The following is a 25,741-nucleotide window of genomic DNA, read 5'->3' as shown; positions in this document are numbered from 1 at the left end:
CCAAATGTAAGAGTAATTCCTCCCTTTTCCAAAAACCATTTTGACCTACTCTTCCTTAAGCTAGCTGAATTTCCGCTTATGTCTCTGGCTAACACTCTAAAAACTCCACCTTTCTTTCCCAAGATAGAACACTATTTCAGAGTTCTCATGCCAGAGTATTACAAATAAAGTCTTAGGTTCAGTGTGCCCTTGTTCATCTTCTTCCATATTACCTTGCTCAAATCAAATAAGAACTACCTGTCAGAGCCCCAGCTCACTCAGGTCTTCTGCCGACCAACATACTCCTCTATATATGACACTGACTCACACTCACAACTGTCACATGAACACAAAGAGAGAGATTTTTTTCCTGGTGATATGTGATGGCATGGATGCTTAGGAAAATACAAAAATCAAGCCTTATGCTCTGGAGCTAGCCTTCTTAAAGACATGTATGAAACAAACGGGAAATTGAAAATTTTTACGAAGCAAACTATGGATATTTCACAACACCGTGTCCTTATTTACACTCATGGAGGAGGAACACTATCTCTTAATGATATCTTCCATTTAAGAATTCTGCTTCTTTGTTTTTCACCTGTAGAGATAAGGAAGAACTTTGCCTTTAGTGTTCAAAATAAGCCAAAACAATGTTGACATTTCATGTCTTCAGGGATCAACAATTTATGCTCAAAGCAATGGAAATAAAGGTTAGGACAGTCTTGCAACTTGCTGAGATGGTCACTGGCTACTCTAAACAGGAACTCAGAGGAAGCTTCTGTCTAGAATATTCTATTGTCTCTCCCATTCCCTATCACCATCACTACGATCAAGTTAAAAAGTACCAACTGTAGAGCTCAGGGGTGAGGACAATTAAAGTTTTCTACCTTCAGGATAATCACTAGAAAAAAAAGGATAATCACTAGAAGCAGAACAGGATAAGCATTAGTGTGATGGAATAGATGCTCTTTATTAGCTGATGCATTGCTTTTAATGTAGAAAGACCTTTGATTTTCTAGCTTTTGGTACCCTTGTATTTTAATTAAAGAACCAAAGCACAGCAAAGTTCAGAGAAATAGGAAGTACTAATCAACAGACTAAAGATGTGGTTAGAAAGAAAGCATATACAGAGATGAGAATGATGCCTGAGCCTTTGGCAGACTGTAAGGAATAGTTAGTTAAGCAGGGCAGTTTTTCACAGTTGGATATAGAGTAACATCTCTGGAATGAAGAGACACACAAGAGCATAAGTGCTATTTATCACCTCTGCTTAAAATTACGACTCAGTGAGCAGCTGTGTTGGCTGTTGTGCTGCCTGGATTCCCTCCTTGGGACCAAGACACTCCTTCTCCAGCTGGTGAATCCCTCTCTAGGTAAGGTCTTCAGGCCAAACAGAGCTGCCTTGATGGAGATTCTAACTTTGTCCAGGACACTCAGCATCCATTGACTAGTGGATACAGAGTATGAGGGCCACATCTTATCTCCAATCAGAGCAAGTCTGAAATTGCTGGGAACTTTGCTCTCATTTTGGTATAGGTCAGTGTCTCCATCAGTCTAATCCTTTGTCCTTTACTACCTTATGTTAAAGCACCTATAGAGTACCCCACAATAAACCTCCTGCACACACCACTTCTCAGGAAATCTGGCCTAAGACAACAGCTTTCCTGGGGACAAATTTCTCAAATGACCAATTCCTTCATAGATGTTATAAAACCACCAGGGACAGAACCTTTGATTTTAAAGAAAAGACAATTGGATGCATCATCAGAATACATTTAACTCCAATAGAAAAATTTGTGACTAATTTTCTTGATCTTACTTAGGACATTCTGGGACTCTTGCTTCTATTTTTAGAGCCCAATGATTTAGACAAATGTGAATAATTTGGAGAGGTTTCAAAGGCAAGTCAAATGATTAAGTAATGAGAATGAAATTAGTATAAAATTGCTAGGAATATCTGGCCTTTTGAAAGAAAAGGGAAGGGGCTATCTTAACAATAGCCTTCAAATAATGGTTATTTATTCAAGTGAATAAGATTGTGATTTCCAACTGGAGGAACAGGCAAAGATGAGGATTATCATTGATCCAGATTTTTGCACTGGCCTTAGGACACATCACCCAGTCTCCAGTCTTGACCCCTCATATTTCATTCTCATCCAGAGTGATCCTCTAGAAAGCATCATGACAAATCATGTCATTCTTCCCCTCAAATCTGTCTCTTTGCTCCCCATCACACCTAGAATAAAATTCTAGGTCCTTATCATGACTTAGAGATGTTCAGCGATCATACCCTGGCTATGTGTGTGGCCTGTTTCCTCCCATTGGCACTACACTACCTCCCCTGCACTGGGGCTTCGTGTGGTCCTCAAACAGACCAGCACCAGTTGGGCTCAGGGATGTTCCCATGGCTGTGCCCACAGACCAGGTATTCTTCCCACAGCCACCATAAACCTGCCACCCTGCCACATTCTCCCTGCAGAGTGTCTCCTTAGAAGGAATTGAAAGTAGGACTGCTACTTAGACTTTATTCTCTTACCCTGCTTTACAATTCTTCAGAGAATGTATTAGTTCTCTAATAAACCCATTTATTACTTCTTGATCTTCTAATATGTATTTATATATTTCTTTTATATATCATTATAGATTAACGTGTATATATTTTAACTGCATATATATGTATATATGAGTATATATGCTCATATATACATTTGATGCCCGCACCAAAATATAAGTTTCCTAAGGGTAGAGTCTCTGACTCTTACTTAACTACCGTGTGACCAGTGTCTAGAAACATGCCACACATTTGGTAGATAATAAATAATTGGTGCTGGATGAATGCATAAATGTGATTGGTATAGTCTGTATCCTTATTGTACCAACTCCCTTAATTATCCAGTAGATAATTAACCCAAGTTCTTTTTATTTACTCAAGTTGGGTGTAGGGCCTGGTCTTTCTCTCCTCTTCAATCTAGTACCATGGATAGCCAAACAGTGGTCCTACACTGCCGGCCTCCTTTTCTGTTTGCTGGAATAGAAAGATTATTTATAAAAATGACCTAGTCCTAGCATCTTTTGAAAGGTATAGTACTAAGGGTGAGATTTTATAAAATTTAAAACTATATTCAATCTATAGTTAGGAACACCTTATCATGTGTTTGTTTATTTTTACCATCTGTTTTCCCCCTTCCTTCATTAGAATTTTTATCTATCAGGGCATCTGAGTGGCTCGATTGGTTAAGCTTCTGACTCTTGGTTTTGGTTCAGGTCATGATCTTATGGGTCCTGAGACTGAGCTGGGCACTGGGCTCCACACTCAGCTGGAAGTCTGCTTGAGATTCTCTCCCTCTGCCCCTTCCTCAACTCATGCTCACTATCTCTTTCTTAAATAAATAAATCCTTTTAAGGAAGAATTTTTATCATTTATATTATTTGGGGGTTTTAGAAGATTTTATTTATTTATTTGAAAGAGAAAGTAAACGAGCATGAAGAGGGGAGGGGCGGTAGGAGAGGGAAAGAGAGACTCTCAAGCTGACTCCCTGCTGAGCACAGAGCCCAACTCAAGGTTCCATCCCATGACCCTGATATTATGACCTGAGCTGAAATCAAGAGTCGGCTGCTTAACCAACTAAGCCACCCAGGCACCCCTGGTTTTGTTCTTTATGTTCTTTTCTCATTTCCATTCTAGTGTAGAGTTTATTTTTGGTTTTCTAACTTCTTGAATGGAACACTTCATTAATATTTGTATATATATATATATATATATATGCTCTCATATATATTATACATACTTATGCTTATGAGAGTCTATGTTATTTAAGTGTACATAATATATATTCTCTTAGATGAAAGATAAAGATATATATTATATTTCATATATCTTGGTAATTTTTAATATAGTTAATTTTTTTAAATGTCTTGTATTTTTCAAAAGAATATACAATTGTTATTTATTGGGAGCAAGTCTCTGTGTATAGTTATTAGATCAAGCTTTTTAATTGTGTTTTGCAATTCAATTATGCACTTAACATTTTGTGTTTACTTCATCAGTCTCCAGTAGACTAATGTTAAAATCAATACTGTAAGAAAATATGTTCTCAGGTGTCTGCAAAGTTGATCATTTAAAAAAAAAAATACTTACACAGTATTTATTATGGCCCAGACACTCTTCCAGAACTTTGCAAATATTAATTCACTTAAGGCCATGATCATTGCATTTCCTTGAACAATTTTTCCAGTTGTTATTAAGTACTTTTCCTATCAGGATTGAAATTGTTAGATATTTTTTTATGTGATGCTTAAAGTATACTATTATCTCACACATGATGCCTTTATTTTAGCAGTAGCTGTAGTTTTAAAGTGAAGATGTTTGAGTATGTTGGTGTCTTTTGCTCTGCCTGCATTATTAAAGGGTATTTTACCTGCATATACATTTCTAGACTAAAGATATAATTTTGTTGCCTTTTAATGTTAAGTCTACTAGCACTATAATTGCTGTGGATCTGAAGATAATCCTTTTTCCTGGAAGCTTTTGAGAATTTTCTTTTCTTATCCTTGATATTGTAAATTTCACTGTATTATGTATGTGTGGGTTCATTTTATCTATCCTATGTGACACTTGTATTACTCAGTTACCATTATATAACAACGACTCAGTGGTTTCAAAACATCACTCATTGATAATCATGCAGCTACAGCTAGGCTTGGGATTAGCTGACCTAATGGGATTTGGCAAGATGGAGCACCCAGCTACAGGCTGGGCCCACATAGTACACTCTCACTGCTGCCCACATTCTGTGCTGAAGCCAGACACATGACCAAAAAAGAGTTTCAATTAGAAGACGAAAATTCATTCAACCTACCTAATCCTGTAGGTTATTACGAAACTGAAAACTCTCCTACCAATTTATTATAAATATTCTCAGACTTCATCCTTTAGAATATTGTTTCCAACTATTCCTTCTGTTTTCATCTTCTATAGCTTTCTTCAGAAATGTGCTGCAGGCTGACAAGCTATCCTCTAAGTTTCTATTTTATTTTTTGCAATTTTTTCTATTGACTGTATATCCCTTTTCTATTCCTGTCAAGAAAATTGCATTCTATCAAGTATTTTTTTCTATTATTTGGATACCTAAAAATATGTTTTATTTCAATTACATTAATTACACAGTAATATATGTTCATTCTACAGAAATCTTATGATACATATATAATGTTACATCCTAAAACATCTTCTACCTCTACATAGACTCTGAATGTTAATTCCCAACTCCAAAAATATTCATTTTTGTGTATTTAGAGTATATTCTTCCTAATCTCTTTGTTAGGAGAATGTATATATACATGAATATGTAAAAATACATCTTTGTTTTATGAAAGCCTTTTTTTACACATTTGATATTATAAGGTACATATTTTGGGGGGCAGATCCAGGAGTTGGACAGGCCTCATGCAAGTGAAGTGCTCTGCTTCTCATGCTTCCTTTGCTTTGTTGTAAATCTGCCCATCCATATATACAACAACTTGCTTTTTTTTCACTGAAACATTTACTTGGATATATTTTCATTGCAAAATAATACATAGCTTACATAGTCTATTTTAAATACTGCATCTAATTTTTATTTTAATTTTATTTTTTTTTACCAGTAAACTCTTGATTTTCTTTTCTTTTTTTTTACCAGTAAACTCTTGATTTTCTTTTCTTTTTTTAAATAATAAATTTATTTTTATTGGTGTTCAATTTGCCAACATACAGAATAACACCCAGTGCTCATCCCGTCAAGTGCCCCCTTCAGTGCCCATCACACATTCACCCCCACCCCCCGCCCTCCTCCCCTTCCACCACCCTTAGTTGGTTTCCCAGAGTTAGGAGTTTTCATGTTTATCTAATTTTTATATTAAATCATATTGTAGCATTAATCAAAATGTTCACCAGCCTTGGTGTTAATGGGTAAATATTTCTCTGGGATGCAGAGCAAAAACCCTAGTCTTTGCATAAGAGATACACATATTTTTAACCTGAGTATGTATTGTGAAATTATCCTCCAAAGAAACTGTTATAATTTGTACACTTTTTAAATAAGTGGTATTATTAATCATTTTGCCCATTTGTAAGCATTGTCTTCTTTGGTATATCTTAATGTTTTGTATTTCATATTGATGAGTTTGAATTTTTAAAATGTGTGTTTTTCATTGTTAAAGAGGATGAAACTCTTGAGGGATCATATGGAGAATAAAAATTAAATATCACTTAATGAATTTAAAAAACAAAACACCAAATGAGACAAGCCCCATTCTACTACATCAAAGAAAATATGAATCAATGGAAACAGCTTTACATACACTTTGAAATAATAATCTGGCATTATTTGCAGACCTGATGATGCATGTAATCATAGGTTCCCCAAATAGCCCTAATTACCTGTTGCTCCAGCATCCTGTTCCATTTAGTACTAATGGTTGGAGTGCCATTGTTTCCCTTGCCAGCCACTTGCCTTACCAGCCAATTGTTCCTATACCAGCACACAGTCTGCAAGATGTGAAAGCTTCCAGGCCACCAATTAGGGGTTCAGTAGAAATGTAAGAAATTAGAGTTAAAATAGATGTGAAATATATGTTTTTTTAAAAAAAAGGTTGAGCCATCATGCCATAGAATTTTTTTAAAAGACTTATTTATTTTAGAGAAAGAGAGTGTATGCATGCAAGCAGGGGGAGGGGCAGAAGGAGAGGGAGCAAGAATCTCAAGCAGACTCCCCTGCTATACACCAAGCCTGACACGGGACTCCATCTCAGGATCCTGAGATCATGACCTGAGCCAAAATCAAGAGTTGGATACTTAACTGAGTGACTCAGCTGCCCCAAGAATTTCTAAATAAAAATCTGAATATTTTTGCCATAGTACTTTTGGTATTTATCATAAACTGCAAAATTATTTTATTTATTCTGATGCTTGATAATATTCCTTTTGTTTTGTAATAACCTCTTTCAGAATAAATGGCTCAAAAGTCAAAAGCTACATACAAAATGCAAGTAATGTAAACTGAAAAAATGAACTATAGGAATTTCATTTCTTAGAAAGCTGAAATGGACAAACATTTCACAAAATGCTTATGACATTTATGATATTCTTATGTATTAAAGTGATACTCTTGTCAATATTTTTTAAGAAATAAATAAGACACAGTCCTGTGGAAGGATACTCAACATCCACTTTAAAAGTTAGTAAGTTAACACAACTACCCCCCAAATAGTGATTTAACACACAAAACTGAAGGAAATGCATTTTCCATTTGAGAGAGAGAGAGAGAGTGCACATGTGTGGGGACCCAGGGGTTTGTAGAGGAAGAGAGAACCTTAAGCAGGCTCCATACCCAGCATGGAGCCCAGCATTGGGCTCAATTTCATGACCCTGAAATCAGTACCTGAGCCAAAATCAAGTGGGTCGCTTAACAAAAAGCCACCCAGGAGCCCCAGAAGAACCCTTTCCATGTGAAACACGTAAGCCTATGAAGCATGATTTTTCATTTAGATCAGATGACTAATCTCTTAGTAAATTTTTCTCACATAAATGAGTTATTTTGAATAATTACAAAATAAGTTGACACCTGTTAATTAATATGGTGACTCCAACAGTTTCATCAGATGCTTCAAATAGAAATCATTAATTCCAAAAACATTTTTTCATTGAAATTAAGGAGTCAAAGTGTTTAGAAATTCATTCTGACAAAGGTAAAACATACTTTATAATAAATGTTTTGTGAATTTATTAAAAAGTTTAAGATTAAAGACAAAACTGTTTGCTTTATGATGATAATAGAAGTACAATTTTTTAAAAATTTTATTTATTTATTCATGAGAGACACAGAAAGAGAGAGTCAGAGACACAGGCAGAGGGACAAGCATGCTCCATGCAGGGAGCCCAATGTGGGACTTGATCCTGGGACTCCAGGATCATGCCCTGAGCTAAAGGCAGACGCTTAACCACAGAGCCACCCAGGCACCCAGAAATACAAATTATTAGGGAACATAGCATCATGCTGAACACAAAGTTTTCACAAAATTAAACAAATCTGGGTCACAGAAATGTACTCAGATGTATGCTGCATACAAAAATTCATAACTGCATCTAAATCAAATTGTAATATCCCAATGACCTAGACAGAGGCTGTAGTTGTCAAGTTTTACAATACACATGATTTGAGTACATAAACTATAAAGTTTTTATAATAAAGTTATGTTGAAAACAAACCAAAAAATCTTTCAGCACCATAGTATTTTAGAAATGTCTGAGCCTTTGGGGCACCTGGGGGGCTCAGTCAATTAAGTATCTGACTCTTGATTTTGACTTTTGACAGCGGTCATGATCTTCTCAGGGGTTGTGAGATGAAGCTCCATGTCAGGCTCTGCACTGGGCATGGAGCCTACTTAAGATTCTTTGTCTCCTTCTCTCTCTGCCCCTCCCTCCCCACTCTGTCTTCCTTCCTCTCTAAAAATATAAATAAATAAAATTTAAAAAAAAAGAGAAAAATGTCTGAGCCTTTGAAGAATTATTTGGTAAATCAACCTAAATGTATTATAATTGTATTGAATTTTTTTTTGTAAATGGGTCCTCTGAAGTTATGGAGCTGTTGTTTCTCTAACACTAGTAAAAATATTCCATCAAATTATTTAATAAACACTATCAAAAATCTTAAAGATTTCACTGAGTTAGTTATGGGGAAAAAAAGTATATAGATAGTCCACAATTTATAGTAGTTGGATTTAAGATTTCTGTCTTTACAATGGTGTGGAAGTGATATGCATTCAGTAGAAAACATTCTTCAAATTTTGAATTTTGATCTTTTCCCAGGTGAGTGATATGCAGTAGGATACTTTCTTGTGAAGCTGAATGGCAACAGCTCCCAGGCAGCTGTGCCATCATGAAGGTGAACAACTGATACATCTAACAATTCTGCACCCATACAACCATTCTATTTTTCACATTCAGTACAGTATTTAATGCATCACATGAGATACTCATCACTTTATCATATCAGCTTTGTGTTATATATTTTGCCCAACTGTAAACTAATGCAAGTGTTCTGAACATGTTTAAGGTAAGTTAAGTGTATTAAATGCATTTTCAACTTCTGATATTTTCAACTTACAGGTGTATCAGGACATAACCCCATCGTTAAGTCAAGGAAGAGCAACACAAACAAAAAATATATTAAGATCAAGAGATAAACTGAATAAATTAAATAAATCACAACAACCTGCATAAAATTTCATTTTTAAATTATATAATCCCTTTCTATAGGATGCAGGAGAACATTTTTCATGGAGCTTGTATTTTCAAAAGGATAGGTGTATTTTCTTTTTTACTAGAATGGAATGAAATTAAGAAAGCCTATAATTTTGCAACATAAACAATTCAAGAGTTTTTTTTTTTCCCTAATGAAACTATTTGGGAAAAGAAGAAAATTCTTAGTAGAGCCTAAAAGACATATCTGTGAAAATACTTAGTGTAAAATAATGAAAATTTTCAATAAAAATATTCTCTAGTGAACAAAATTTGTTCTGAGTTTAGATTTATGTTTGCCCTTTCAGATAGTATATCTTTCTTAATTATAGAGAAGAATGGAAAATCAAGATTCATTAATCCACTAAATAAAATTTCAAGGAACACTTATGGCAATTGTGGAAGAAATTTGAAAATATTAAAAATACATTAAAAAATACATTCAGCATGTAAATAGTGACCAATTAATGAAGTAGTTAATAAGTTATTTTATCTAAGTCTAAGATTATTCCACTTATTTATTTAAATGATCAGATAATAAGTACAAAGGCTTTTTTCAATTTTTTATTCATTGTACCCAGATATTATGCTTTTTCTCAGAACTAATTTGATTTCTAAAAATTATTTTAGGATAGGACTGTTTAATTAGCCAATCAGCTATTATAGCCTATTTGCCACTCAATTAATATTAAAAATATTAAAATTATACAGTGATGTTCATTCTAGAACACCTTTAACCCCCAAAGTGTCCCAGTATCTATAATAACTTATATGGTAACACTGTCTGTGACTAATAACTTTCTTATTATTTACCCAAAAGAATTCATGCACAAGAACCCAAAGTGACAAGGACACCTGGGTGGCTCAGCGGTTTAGCACCTGCTTTTGACCCAGGGCATGATCCTCGTGTCCGAGGATCGAGTCCCACATCAGGTTCCCTGTGTGGAGCCTGTTTCTCCCTCTGCTTGTGTCTCTGCCTCTCTCTCTCTCTCTCTCTCTCTTTCTCTCTCTCATGAATAAATCAATAAAATCTTTAAAAAAAAAAAAAAAGAATCCAAAGTGACAGATTAAAAGATATCCACAGCTCTAATGTAATGTTGAAATAAAAAAACAATCCAATTACTTGAATTGTGTGATATGCAGAAAAGTTGTGAAGAGAGTGTACCCTAAGAGTTCCCATCACAATAAGAATATTTTTTCCTTTATTTCTTTTCTCCTTTCTTTCTTTTAAATTGTATCCATATGAAATGATGAATGTTGGCTTAACCTACTGTGATAATCACCTCACAATATATGTAAATTATACCATCATGCTGTATGTCTAAACTTATACAGTGATGTGTGTCAATTATTTCTCAATAAAATGGGGAAAAATCCAATTGCTCAAAACCAGAAGGATTAATAAATACAGTTTGTTATAGATTACTATAATTACTAATGAAAATGAAATAATGCAACAACACAGATGAATCATACCAACATAAAACTAAGGAGGAGACATACATAAGGGGATATATACTCTAGAAGTATACTTACAACACATCAAAAGCAGATTGAACTATCATTATCAGCCAGATAATCACTGGAGTCAAAACTATAAAGAAATTTCAGAAGTGTTGTTACTTATAAGGAGAAGAAAGAGTTTCTGGGGTTCTGGAAATATTCTATTTCTTGACCTTGATGGAGTATAGATAACTGTCTTTCTTATAATAATTCATAAAGCCTACCTTTGGATTTCATTTGTTTTACTGCATATGTGTCAAATGGTCATTTTAAAAAGGTATACAGATAAACATTCTGAAAAATACTTAGAAAAATTTTATTCTAAAAGCCTCCTTTTGTCATTTGCCAGAATATTTGATACTTTCGAAATATAAAGCTGTTAAAAACTGTAAAATATATTTACATCAACGTGACTTTCCTAATCTAAGTGACCATGTGTGTGTATGTACGAGTTGTGTTTATGTGTTTCTGTATGTGTGTATGTGTGTACCTCTGCATGATGTGTGTTTGCATGAGTGCGTGTGTCTGCATATGCATTTGCATGAGAAAGTGGCTTGTATGCTTTGAGGTAAGGAAAGGATACTTTTTTTTGGCAGTATAATAGGATTATCAAGAAAGATTAAGATGAACTGGGAATTTGAAAATGAAAACCTCAAAAGAAAGAAAATTTCAAGTAAAGGAAATAAATGGAATAAGTATATTGTTTTTATCAACTTTGCTGTTTTAAAATATGTATTGTAATATTAGCTTATTCCCAGATTATTGTTTTCTCAGCATATGGTTCATGCAACTATAATGACTTTGTGAAAATAGAGCCCTTATCTAAGAAGAGAAAGAGCTCCACCTGCTCCTCTCGGATTACTCTCGTTTCACACTGCTTTTCACTACCTCCTTATGAGTATTACCTTAAAACAAAAACAAGAAACACCTACTGTATTATATACAATTTTCAATCAATTTATCAGTTGCTTTAGTGTAAAAGAAATAAAAGCAAGTTATTAGTCTGGGAACTGTGAGAACAGATTTAAAGAATGTATTTTCATTTCATAGTAGTTTGGTTTCTTCGCCTTTTGTAATTATAGAGCACCAAATTCTTTTTACCTTGCCAGTTATAATTTTAATCATTGCCTTTTATAATATTTATTGAAAAAGTCTCTGAATATTAGGCACCACCAAATACAAAGACACACACACACACACAATCCTACATACACAGATTACATGGTCTAGCATTTTCTAAGAGATTCAAGTTTCATTACAATCATTCTGCCATTCCCTCAAGTTCTGAATTCACTTCTTTAATCCTCTCAATCTTTGTTACTTTGATTCTCAGGTAGCAAAATTCACTTAGATTAAACAAAGATTTATTGATTGACTCTTATGTAATATATTGGATAAGGGCGCAAACTCTGAAACTTACAGATCTGGCTTTAAATAGTTAGTTAAGATTATAGTTAACTGTACATTTGGGGCACATTAGTAAACCCCATGCAATTCCACTTTCTCACCTGTAAAATGGTCATAATATGCTAGGATAAAACTTTAGTAATGTAGAAACCAGCTATCAAAATTAAGAAAAATGAAGTCATTATTAAAGGCAGTCAATTAAGATTATTGAACAATTATGTATTGCTTTGTCTAGTAATGCAAATATTTGTCTAGTAATCCAAATATTTGGTGAACACTTTTTTGGTTGCTTGGTTTCACCCTAAATGAATGGAATGCATATCAAACTATTTATAGGATTATATCAAATTTTATGTGTCTTTTGCAAAAGTTGAAAAATAATAATTGACTTTATCACCAAAACAAGTGCTTGTATTGCATTTTTGCCTAATCAAATACACGTACAAATGCAAACCATTTGGCAATAGTAATAAATACAGTACAGCAAATAGCCTCACTGCTCCTTTTCAATCTCCAGGTTGAAAGCCTAGGGAAAACATACAAACCATTTCATTCTATAGGATTGGCTGAGTGAAGAAGAGAAGAAGAAAAAGGGAAGAGAGAGAAGAAAGAAGAAAGAAAGAAAGAAAGAAAGAAAGAAAGAAAGAAAGAAAGAAAGAAAGAAAGAAGAAAGCAAACTAAGTGTTTTCATTTACTATCATTAAGTACTACTTTTTTAATTTTTAAAATCTTTGGAGGTTCATTTAAAAAAATAGTATGATCTCTCCACAGGATAGTAAAGCTAAAATAAAATAATTGTCTGTGAATTGTATTATCATGCTAAAGGTAAACTTTGAGTTTGAAAGTATCTGGCCTGATCTCTCTAGTCATATACGCTATTTACTATAATAGTCTAAGTTATTAGTACCTCTATTCCTTTGTACAGCACAATAGATCCATAAAATGGTACAAGTTTGGGTAGCAGGTGAAGGAAGTTCAGTGCAGGACTGTAAGCACCAAATGAATGAACATCATGATGAATTGAGAAATGCTGGGAGCAAAGAGATAACTTCCCTTTTCTTTCCCTTTTTATTTTTACTTTTATTTTTATTTTCTGCAAAGAGGTAACTTTTCACTTCCCCATATCTGTGAGAATAAGTCCAGCTAACTCCTTCAGGTCAGTGGTTTTCTCTGTGAAATTAACAGGAGAAATATGGTGGCAGTAGTATCCATTGAAAAGTGAATTTGTTACATTCAGGGAAATTATGGGTTTGGTGCTTGGGACTGTCGACAATGGGACACCAATGCAGATACAAATTAATGACTTCTCACAGGCTGGGGCATGGCCTGAAGGCCCAGGGAGCTAAGAATGCACATGGATTTATGGAAGAAGAAAGCAAGTATGAGGCAATATGGAATCCAGTGTTCTGACCCTATACTGGAAAAAAAGAAGGTATAGGAATGGAAGTAATTCTTCTAGAGTCATGGCAAAAGAATAGTTTGAGTGACCCTATTGTTCCTGCGTGATCCCATAGAATGAACCTCTAACCTCAGTCCCCAAGGAATACAATAAACAAGGAATCGTCAGATGTAGCCAGTGTCTAATCCCTTGAACCGGGATCTGTCATGGATCATCCATTATACAAAGGATCATCTATCTCACTGAGAAAATATCACACTTCAGGGAATTAACCAAGACCTGCTCTCACTGATGTATGGAGGTGAAGAGTTGTTTGTTTTCTCTCCAATACTGGTTGGTTCACAGTTCCCATTCATTTATTCAACAAATATATATTTAGAAATGGCCACACCAGGCTTTGATTTAGGTATTCAATTGTAGGTGAAACTGACATATTCTTTGTTAGAGCTTACTATCTAAAGAAAGAGAAAAATAACATACAGTAAACAATCAAACACAAGTATGAAATGATAATCTGAGAATGATGTTATGGGAGAATCAAATTAGACATTTTAATAATATGAATTCTTCCAATTCATGAATACAGTATCTTTCCATTTTCTGTGTGACCTTCAATTTCTTTCATCAATTCTTATGGTTACAGAGTACAGGTTCTTCACCTTCTTGATTAAATTTATCCCTTGGTATCTCATTCTTTTTGATGCTAAAAGGGGTTAATTTTTTTTCTGCTAGTTTATTATTAGTGTATAGAAATGCAATGCATTTCTGTATATTAATTTGTATCCTATAACTTTACCAAATTCATTGGTTAGCTCTAATAGTTTTTGGTTGAGTGAAAACAAGTTTTAGTTTGAATGTTACTAATTTTTCAAAGCTTCTGCTAATTTTTTATACTTCTTTATTTAGTTTAGAGGATCCCAAACTAGCCCAAAGTTAATTTTTTGCTAAAATTTTTAAATTTTGTTTTTACATTTGTCTTTAACCTATCTGGAATTTATTCTTGTGTATTGTATGAAATAAAGACCCCATTAAATAATTCTTTCAAAGTGCTATTCTTGAATAGTCTTCCCAATCACTACTGATCTGCAATACCATCTCATTCTTATATGTGCCTGGATCTGATCCTGGGACCTTTTTCTGCTCCATTTTTTTAAAGAGAGAAAGAGGTGGAGAAGGAGCATACAGAGAAGGAGAGAAAGTCTCAAGCAGGCTCCATGCTCAGCCCAAAGCCTAACACCGGGCTCAATCTCACAATACTGAGATCATGACCTGACCCAAAATCAAGAGTTGGACACTTAACCAACTGGGCCACCCAAATGTCCCTGTTTCATTTTTCTCTTTTCCTGTCATTTAACCAAAAGGGCACACCTCTAGTTGCTACAAATAAATATATTAGTGTATACACACACGCACACACACACCATGTACATATGTCTCCCCTACTCACTCTTACATATACATTTTAGAACCAACTTTTCAAATTGAAAATAAATATTATTGGCATTCTCATTGGAATTATACAAAACAAATTTAATGTTTTCAGAAAAATTGGTTATGACACCTATGAGCATTTTATACCTCTTTACTCAATTTCAATCTTATTTAATATCTTTCATTAAAGTTTTCCAGTTTTCTCCATAAGGTTTACATAAATTTGTCATATATATTCATAAATACTTGTTGCTACACAAAATAGATTTCTTATTGAGGAACATTCACATGCTTTTAATAGCATTCAGCTACAATGTTTAGTGCTTTAGAATTCTACTGTCATTGCTATGCTAGGTAAAATTTTTCTTTGGATAACAGAAGAAGAAATGAACTTCATTATTTTAATCCTGCTCTTACTCTCAGTCAATTTGCTATCTTATTAATGTCACTGATTTCTAAGTCCTGCAGAATTTCTCTTGGGAGTGTTGTTACATCTGTCCCTTCCTCATGCCCAACTAGCTTGCACACATTAGCACTTTCTTACCCCAGCTCCCCATTACATCAAGCCTGAATTTCCAAAATATCTTCTCAAAACGATCCATTGTCTAGAGCTCCACCAAATCCCAATGGAGACTATGGAGAATTTCTCAATGAAATGGGCCTTATTTCTTAATAAAAATGTTCAATGGCTAAAATTCATATCCTGCTAGATTTTCCCTGCCTCTCATTTAACTTCTTCTAGAAGAGTTTCTGTAATGTATACTTACAATATGCTTTTCCATCTTATCTTTTTTTTTCCATCTCTCTCCGTTTATTTCAACATGCTACGTTCACTTATCTCTGAAAGTTTCTGTTGTATCTGTCCCTGTCTTCTACTGTTTTCTATACTTCCCATATAAAAAAAAAAGATACTTTCACCTTTGATATCTAAGTTAAGCCCCACTTTGAATTTAGGTTTTCTCTTGTTACTCAACCCACATTCATAGTGCACTATCCTGAATTCCTTAATAATTATTCTTTGCATGCTCATATTGTTAGAATAACACATAATGTGTTGTTTTCATATTTTCATATTTCATCTGTCAGCAATTATGGATTGAGTTTGTAATATGGTCTGACACTGTTTCTTTGACCAAACCTTTTTGATATGTTCCATACGGGACTTTTTGCATCCTCAAAAGTAAATGCATTAACCTAAAAAGTAAGGGCTGCTCAATCAATATTTGTTTATTAATTTCCCTTATGTAATCTTCAATTCCTATAAGAGGGCAATTATGCACATATTAAACATTGAATATACATATTTATGTGCATGATTAATTATACTTCTCCTGATGATAAAGTGTGTAGCATTTTTTTCTAATTTAAGAATTTTTTATAAAAATGGTGAAGTTTCTATTGAAAAATCTGTATATAGTATAATGAAAATGCTAGAATCTTAATATAGGTTTTGTCTGATCTGCCTAATCTTTATTATTTATAGCTTGCCTTATTCCAAATCAACTAACAGAATAAGAATTCAGAATAAAGCATCAGCACTTTAGTGTTAACATTAAGTGGGCTACATTAACACTTAATTATAAGTATATATTTCTTATTTCTCTCTCATAATTGTACCTCATAAATGGTTAGTTATCTGTAAGGTGTTTAAAATATCCTCTTCTATACAAGGTGTTTAATAATCATAGATACTCATGACTATTTCTGCAGCCCAGTTACTTACTTAGAAGTCAATTTGCTTCCAATCACCTCCTTAAAAAATGCAGTATTTCTGGGTATCCCAGGTGGCTCAGTGGTTTAGCACCTCCTTCAGCTCAGGGCGTGATCCTGGGGACCAGGGATCAAGTCCAACATCAGGCTCCCTGCATGGAGCCTGCTTCTCCCTCTGTCTCTCTCTCTCTCTCTCTCTGTCTCTCTGTCTCAAATAAATAAATAAATAAATAAATAAATAAATAAATAAATAAATTTAAATGCAGTATTTCTACCTTGATCTACAGTTTAATCTGTTTGAACTTTAAGTTGTGAAAAACTGTCATGACTGGAGCCATTTTAAAAATGGAGTTGGAGAAACCACTACAGAGAAACTGCTTTACCTACCTTTGTTTGAACTGGGAAAAAAACCTTTAGGCTGGGCAAAATGGCAATTGTTTTGAGCAATTTCTTGAGAAGTCTGTAGAAGAATGGACATCCCGGTCACAAGACAATAGTTATGGAATTTCTGAAGATAATGTGAGTTATCAATCAATGTCTAACCCAGAGTTAACTTCTTAACGCTAAAAGAAAAACTTATTTTCTTCAACTTATGTAATTAATATCCTTCCTTTTCCTCATTAAAAAATCCATTGCCTTCACTCTAGAAGTAGAAACACATTTGGGTAACCATCTAAATCTGTGATCCCCAAATTACAATGCTTACCCCCAAATAAACACATATTTGCCTCTAGTTGTGGCTCTTTCTCTCCAGGTTACAAAGTAAAGATAAGAAGCAGGCATTAATGGGAAATAATTATGAAATTCCAAATTCCAGGTTTGTAGTTTAATTGAATGACCAGTCTTTTTAAAGATTTATTTATTTGAGAGAAAGAGAGAGAGAAGAGGGAGGGGTGAAGGGAGAGGGAGAGAGAGTCCTAAGCAGACTCCCTGCTGATCACAGAACAGATCCAGAATTGGGGTTCCATATCATGACCCTGAGATCATGACCTGAGCTGAAACCAAGAGGCAGATGCTTAACCAACTAAGCCACCCTGGAGCCTCTTAAATGACAAGTATTTGAACAGATGAAGGAAAAATAATCCATTTCTTCTGTCTATTTTATTTCAAGGAAGTAGTAGATGCTAAAAATGTATGTTTCCAATTATAGGTCCTATTATTCTAGGAAATATGGATAAAGATAGATAATTAAGCTCTTTATAAATACCCTTACAAGTCCCCAAAACTTAAAAACTACCAGTTTATACTAATAGCTTCCTATAATCTGAGCTTATCTTTTTCCAGAATGTATTGACTATGATATTTCATCATGTTTTTTGCCAGTGATATAATTTCTTGTAGTATTGTGGATAGTAAACATTTCCTGCAATTTTCCTTCCATCCTTCAAAAAACATGCCATCCAAAAAAGACCTAAAATTGCAATAAACCACCTTTGAGAAATTCTGACAGAAACAAAGTTCAAACAATTCCTTAACTAAAAATTTTATCAGAGCTTTCTGCCCATGGATGATGATGCGATGTAAGTAAGCATCCTTAAAATCTCCTCTCTCATCATTATTATACCTAAGTTAGAGACTCCCAAAGAACCTGAACAGCTGTGGAAGCTCTTCACTGGAGGTTTGAACTTTGAAGAAATTGATGAGTCTATAGAGCCGTTAAGAGGCATACCACTTACAGACTATGTGGTAATGACAGATCCAAGCACCAAGTGCCCCAGAGGTTTTGGGTTTGTCAGGTATGCCACTGTGGAAGACATGGATGCAGAGCCACACAAGGTGGATGGAAGAGATGTGGAACTAAAGAGGGCTGTCTCAAGAGAATATTCTCAAAGATCTGATGCTCACTTAACTGTAAAAAAGATTTTTTTTGTTGATGGCATTAAAGAAGACACTAAAGAACATCATTATTTTAAACAGCATTGGAAAATTGAAGTGATTTAAATCATAAATGACTGAGGCAGTGGCAAGAAGACAGGCTTTGCTTTTGTAACATTTGATGACCATGACTCCATAGACAAGACTGTCACTGAAAAATACCATATTATGGGACACCTGGGTGGCTCAGTCAATTAAGCATCTGCCTTTGGCTCAGATCATGATCCTGGGGTCCTGGGATAGAGTTCTGTGTTGGGCTCCCTATTCAGCAGGGAGTCTGCTTCTCCCTCTCCCTCAGTGCCTCCCCCTACTAGTGCTATCACTCTCTCATGTAAATAAATCTTTTTAAAAACAGATACTATGAAGCAGCCCGGGTGGCTCAACGGTTTAGGGCCGCCTTCAGCCCAGGCCCTGATCCTGGAGACCCAGGATCGAGTCCTATGTCGGACTCCCTGCATGGAGCCTGCTTCTCCCTCTGCCTGTGTCTGTCTGTCTGTCTGTCTCTCTCTCTCTCTCTCATGAAGAAATAAATAAAAAATCTTTAAAAGAAAAAGATACTATGAATGAAAACAATTGTGAAGTAAGGAAAACCCTATCTAAGCAAGAGATGGCTAAGGCTTCATCCAGCCAAAAAAGTATAAGTTCTGGAAACTCTGGTAGTGGCCATGGAGGTGGTTTTTGTGGGAATGACAACTTTAGTCATGGAGGAAACTTCAGTAGGTGAGGTAGTTTGGGTGGCAGTCAAGGTGGTGGTGAATATGGTGGCAATGGGGATGGCTCTAATAGATTTGGTAATGAAGGAAGCAATTTTTTTAAGTGATAGGAGCTAGTGACCATTTTGGCAATGACAACAATCAATCTTCAAATTTTGGATCCAGGAAAGGAGGAATTTTGTAGGCAGAAGCCCTGGCCTTTATAGTGGCAGAAGCTAATACCTCACCAAACCACAAAACCATGTTGGCTATGGTCATTCCAGCAGCAGCAGTAGCTACAGCAGAAGGTTTTAATTACTGCCAGGAAACAAAGCTTAGAAGGAGAGGAGAGCCAGAGAAGTGACAGGAAAGCTACAGGTTACAACAGATTTGTGGACCCAGCCAAGCCTAGTGGTGTCAGGGGCTAGCTGCTACAAAGAAGACATATTTTAGATAATACTCATGCGTATGGGCAAAAAACTCGAGGAGTATATTTGTAATTAACTGTATAACAGGTTAGTTTCTATTCTGTGAAAAGTCTAAAGCATCCAAGGAAAGGTTTTAACATAGTTTTTGTTTTTTGCACCCATGTTATTGGTTGCTAAATGTAATAGTCTGATCATGCTGAATAAATTGTGTCTTTTAAATAAATAAATAAATAAATAAATAAATAAATAAATAAATAAATAAAGTTTTTTTTAAGAATAAAACTTTTATCAGAGATTTAATATTTTAATATGCCTTACGAAATTTCAGGAAGGACAACACACTATACAGGACTTCCTGAAAATCTATAACCATGAAACTGAAGGACAGAAGATACGCTTTTTGGCATACTGATTATTTTAAGCTTTTTTTAAAAAAAGTAAGCTCTATGACCAACATGGTGTTTGTACTCATGATCCTGAGATCAAGACTTGCATGTTCTACTGACTGAGCCAGCCAGGCACACCTTAAGCTGGTTATTTTTAAGAAACTGCAGACATGGGAATCCCTGAGTGGCTCCGTGGTTTAGCACCTGCCTTCAGCCCAGGTCATGATCCTGGAGTCCCAGGATCAAGTCCCACATTGGGCTCTCTGCATGGAGCTACTTCTCCCTCTGCCTGTGTCTCTGTCTCTCTTTGTCTCATCATGTCTCTCATGAATTAATAAATAAATAAAATCTATAAAAAAGAACTGCAGACACAAGAGAAGCTCTTAAAATTGAGTAGAAGTTACTCTTTTGTAAGAAAGATATTTATAATGGAAATCTCCACTTATAAAAGTGTCTCCCTCACTATACCAAGAAAAAGAAATGGCTCAGCCTCTAGAAATTTATCTATGAAGATAGATAACAATAACTGGAAATCTCTGTAAGAACCTTGAATGTGCTTTTCCTGGTAACCTCCCAAAATGAACTCCCTACTTCCAATACCTTCTTTTGTCTTTAGCTGAAGATGGTATTTAAGGTGATGGCTTCAGTCATTTTCAGATGTTACTCAGTTTTTGGGCCTTTCCTACATATACAGGAGGTACACATGTTATCAAACTTGTGTTTGTTTTCCTCCTGTTGATCTGTCTCATGTCAATTTAATTATTAGATCAGCCAAAGAATCTAGAAAGGTGGAAGAAAAATATTTTCCCCAGCAGAACTGTTTCAACTTTACCATAGATAGGACTGAAGACACATTTTGAAAAATCTTGGTATAGTGGAAACATGGGTTTGGGGATTCCTGGAGACTTCATTTACATCCCAATCCCTTCCAGCTCTGCCCCTTGTTAATTATATATTTGAGCCTTGATATCATCATATATAAACAAGAAATATTACTGACATAATAGAGTCATTATATAAATGCAATAAGCTAATTCAGTTGACTCATTTCAATATTTACTTAGGTCCTAGGCAAAGATCAGCACTTGATTAAGAGCTAGAGATAAAGAGATAATTAAGACATAACACCTAACTTTAAAGAGTTCACTATTTTCAAACCCACTGGCCATTTATTACTATGGAAGTTCTCTTTGGCCACATTCTTTTTAAAAATATTTTATTTATTCATTCATGAGAGACATACAGAGAGAGGCAAAGACATAGACAGAGGAAGAAGCAGGCTCTTTATGGGGAGCCCAGTGTGAGACTCGATCCCAGGACCCTGGGATCATGACCTGAGCCAAAGGCAGATGCTAACCACTCAGCCACCCAGATGCCCCTCTCTGGCCACATTCTTCTTTGCTTTTATTTTCTATATTCTTCTCTGTATCTACCAATCACTCTTTTGGGGCTGCCGGCTCCAAACTATCACATTCCTAATCAAAGCATTTTAGCTCTCCATTCCCCCACATCAACTATTCTTGAACATCCAAAGCCCATAGATGGAATACAAAAGGCCATATATTCTGGGTACCTATCCTTACAAGAACAAAGGATGGAAAAATGTTTGAAATCAGAGATTTTTCTTGAACAGACTCCAGATAGGATTCTTAACAATTATCTCATCTTGACATAGGTAGTGAAGCAATTGCAATGTTTATTCTTAAAGGCCCCGAGATCATCTGGAGTGTTTGTTACTATTATCTTGTCCAACTTCACTTAGTTATTCTTATTTAAAACAAAATTTATTTCAAAAAAATAAAAATAAAAGCTTTTTCAGCCAAATAATTTACATAAAAAGAGAAGGTCTCATATCTTTAAAAATCAGCAGTTGTTCTCATAAACACAGCAGTACATTCAAATGAGGAAAGAAAAGATATAAAACCACAAATTCACAAAAAGAACATATTAATATGAATATTAAATGTTTCTTTTTTAAGATTTTATTTTTTTATTGAGAGAGAGAGAGTGCACAAAAGCAGGAGGAGGGGCAGAGGAATAGGGAGAGAGAGAGAATCTCAAGCAAACTCTATACTGAGAGCAAAGCCTGAAATCTCACAATCATGACCTGTGCCAAAATCAAGAGTTGAACATTTAACCGACTGAGCCATCCAGGTGCTGCAAATATTAAATGTTTCTTAAGTAATAGATTAGAATGGGCTTAGCTAAAGAAATCCTAATTCATTCTAATTCAAAATAAATGTTTGAGTAACCAGTACATCAAGCAATAAAGGCAGTTGCCAAAAAATGAAAAAAAAAAGGCATAACCTCAGTATTAAAATAATTTAAATTTTATACCAATGATAAACAATTAAGCATTTATTAAACCCCTGCTGTGTGTTTAGCATTGTTATGGGTCTTTCTGTTTTTGTTTTGTTTTGGTTGTAAAGGAAACGATGAGACGCTGAAGCTTCAGTTTAGAATTTGCAGAAAGGAAAAAAAGATTCCTGTAATTTTGGGCAATGTTTGCTTCTACCTTTTAGATAGCGATAATCATAGAACACTTTAGATATAAATCCTAAAGGAAAAAAATTCACTCAGCTAGTAAGCAAGTTTGATTTTTGTTTTCACAGTTGGTTATTTTAACTGACTGTAGTAAAGGCAGGTCTTTTTTAAAATTATGATTTGCCAGAAAAACAATAAAATAAGGTAAAATGAAACACATGAAATAGTGAGTATCGAAGTTAAAGTTTCGAATCTGGTCTGAGTTGGCACAAAGATATTTCCAACAGTGCTTTCCTTCTATTGCTATTTCATAGCTTGCTTTGAATTTGGGTAGCAGAATTAGCCTTGGGCACTATCTTTTTATCTCAATCCATAAAAATCCAGAAACAAGACTATATAGAAGAGGTAAGATTATAAGGGCAAGATTGGATGTTTGAATCAACTAAGGATTTAGAAGATATGGGTGGGTTTTTTTTTTTTTTTACATTTCATGAATAATTTATCCCCCCAAAAAAAATAATAATAATTTATTCCCAATTCTATAGAAATGTTGTAACATCATCCTATCTTAAAATTTTTCATCTTGCAAAAAGGAAAATATTATTACTCATTTATTTCTATGGAGGTAATAATTGGACAGAAAACCTCTTCTCCTCCCTGTTAACTATAATGTCCAAGGCCTATGAATTCAATTGACAAAAGACAGATTAACAGGAGAAAGGGCATGCACATTTCATTGATGTTACTATTTTTTCCATGCATGGGAATTTCATAGAAAAAAGTAAAAACCCAAAGAAATGGTTAGACCTGAGAGCTTATATACCATTTTAACAAAAGGAATAAATTCTGGAGAGGTACCTAAGAGAAAGGGGTTTGGGGGCTCCTGGGGACAATAAATTGTCAGAAAGTAAATAAACAGAGAAACTAATGGAAAATAAGGGTGATTTTGTGCAGAATTATTTCACTGTTTTCTGTCTTCTCCATGGCCATAATATTTGCCTAGAGAGGGGATTTATGGCAGTCTTCATGTCTTAGAAATTTCTGCTTTTCATCAGATAAGGGAAGCTCCAAGAAGACCTTTCTGACTCTGCTAATTCTCATTTGACATGAGTTCAAAATAATCCACATTCCAAAGTGGCATATTTCAAGGTGGCATATTCAGATCCCCTTCAGTGGCAGCCTCAAACAAAAGTGTTATCACTATACTTTTACAGTTTCTGTTACTGGGACCTATAGTTAATTAACTCTTGATCATGAACAGTTGTCAGGAGTCATCCCTACTCAGATTCCAGCTGTAGTTTCATCTCCTGGAAGAGCTTTAGCTCAAGGAGAGACTCCCTCCAGCACTTGGAAGATTCTGGCTACCTTTGGCAATTCTAAAGGTTCCTTCCCCCACAAGTTTCACTTATATCTTCAAAGATCTTATAATGAACAAATGTAACCACCTCTTTAGTACATAAGCTCCCAATTTGTGAAAATGCATTATTTGTGTGATGTAAATATCCAGGAAAAGGAGCCTACTCTCTCTTTTTTCACACATCCTATGTAATGCTGTGGATTCTAGAATAAGTCTCATTCTTCAAATTGGTTACCATGTAAAAATCAGAGACTAATAGCTTCCCTTTGTCTTTCATCTTTACATCTTGCTCAAATGCCTAATGCCTCCTGTCAACAAAATCCAGGTGGAATACTGCTGGCAAGTAAATCAGAGAAAACAGTTTCCAGGGTTTACCTTCCTTTAATAAAAAGAGAGACTTTAAAAATGTGAGAGTAACAAATACATCGTGATATGTTATATGTAGATTTGACTTAAGATTATCAGAATAATTAAAAAAAAAAGATTATCAGAACAATTCACAAATAGTTTCAAGTAGCTTCCTTGACATTTTTTTGTTCTACTCAATGAAACATCAGAGTTATTTTCCTTCAGACTGTTTTGTCTGCTAGGGAGTCTTTTATTTTCTTTAATTGTATAATCACCAAAATAAGATTTCCAGAGTTAAGTTCTTACTAATAAGATTAGTAAAATGACTAAAGCATTCTGTACATTTACCCTAAAAGAGTACTGTATCTTTGGACCATAGAAACAAGATTTACATGCCAAAAAATTACACACAGGTTTCAGAGATGGCTAAATGTAGCATGTAGCTAAGTACTAAATCCAATGTCCCCCTACTTTGGGTAACAAGTAAACCAAAGGATAGTGTTTTTCTAGATGGTCCTCTTCAAAACTTTCCTTGTCTTAGCATTAAGACGCAAGTTAAGTATCATCTATACATCCAAAATATTCATCTCCAAATTTGCTAAAACACTATTATATATTAGACTGTAAATTTAAGAAGTAAGGGTAATTCCATAAATAACTATATCCTGTCATATTGGGCTGTCTTGTGTGTCTTATCAACAAATGTGAAAACTGAAAAATGATGCTTGAATTCAGTTTTCTCTTATCTTCAGGTCAAAGGAGTCTTTCTCAGGCAGCTCACTCAAACTAAAAATGATAAAAGGGTAAACTCCACTCATTCCTTTTTTGTATATAGGAATGAAAAGTAAACTACAGCTCCCAGACCAGGCCACAGTGTATATTTCACTCATATGTCTAGATAGGTGCACTGTACATGCTATATGATATGATACAGAATTTATCACAGTATACATTTTTTGAAATACTCTTTGTTTTATCTTAAATCCAAAAGTATAGAAGCAGGTGGGCAATTGTTTTGGATGACAAAGAATATCAAGTGCAGAATGAATTATCAGTCTGACTACAGGGGTAACACTCTGCAAAACAGATGCCAAATTTAGTTTTTGGTAATGATTTTTCTACTCAACCTACATTTTTGAATTTAGGCTATATGGTGTTTTTGAGGTTAAGTTATTGCTTACACTTTAAGACTGGAACATTGAATCAAATCTCCAATAAATTCAGTTGGATAATAAAAGTGTTGCTAAGTGAATTGAGCATAAATATGAATAAGAACAGAGGCATTTATTCAGCCTAAGAGTGTATTATGTGTTCGTTAGAAATTACAACTCATTTTATCAAAGTTGCCCTTAGCAACTTCCACCTTGCAGTATTTGGCAGTCAAGGTTATCAGCTGCTCTTCACAACCAGCCAGGTTAATAATTTTTTCCCTGTTGTATAACAACAGAAAGTGAGATAGGTTGTA

General features: G+C 34.6%; 1 long non-coding RNA gene and 1 pseudogene across 3 annotated transcripts; both read left to right on the top strand.

Annotated features, from left to right (window-relative positions):
• Positions 1 to 801: 801 nt before the first annotated feature.
• On the top strand, positions 802 to 12,985 carry LOC140631722 (uncharacterized). 3 transcript variants are annotated; one of them, XR_012029216.1, is made up of 3 exons: positions 802 to 1,352; positions 8,825 to 9,071; positions 12,727 to 12,985. It is a non-coding gene; the product is annotated as an uncharacterized lncRNA (long non-coding RNA). The 3 variants fall into 3 exon arrangements; XR_012029214.1 differs by having other exon boundaries at positions 12,684 to 12,985; XR_012029215.1 differs by lacking the exon at positions 12,727 to 12,985 and adding an exon at positions 9,125 to 9,509 and having other exon boundaries at positions 8,825 to 8,900.
• Positions 12,986 to 13,108: 123 nt separating this feature from the next.
• Positions 13,109 to 19,588, top strand: LOC140631690 (heterogeneous nuclear ribonucleoprotein A1-like 3; annotated as a pseudogene).
• Positions 19,589 to 25,741: the final 6,153 nt, after the last annotated feature.

Source organism: Canis lupus, chromosome 4 (assembly GCF_048164855.1).
Source record: "Canis lupus baileyi chromosome 4, mCanLup2.hap1, whole genome shotgun sequence".
NCBI lineage: Eukaryota > Metazoa > Chordata > Mammalia > Carnivora > Canidae > Canis > Canis lupus.
This window is presented reverse-complemented; position numbering and strand designations above follow the sequence as displayed.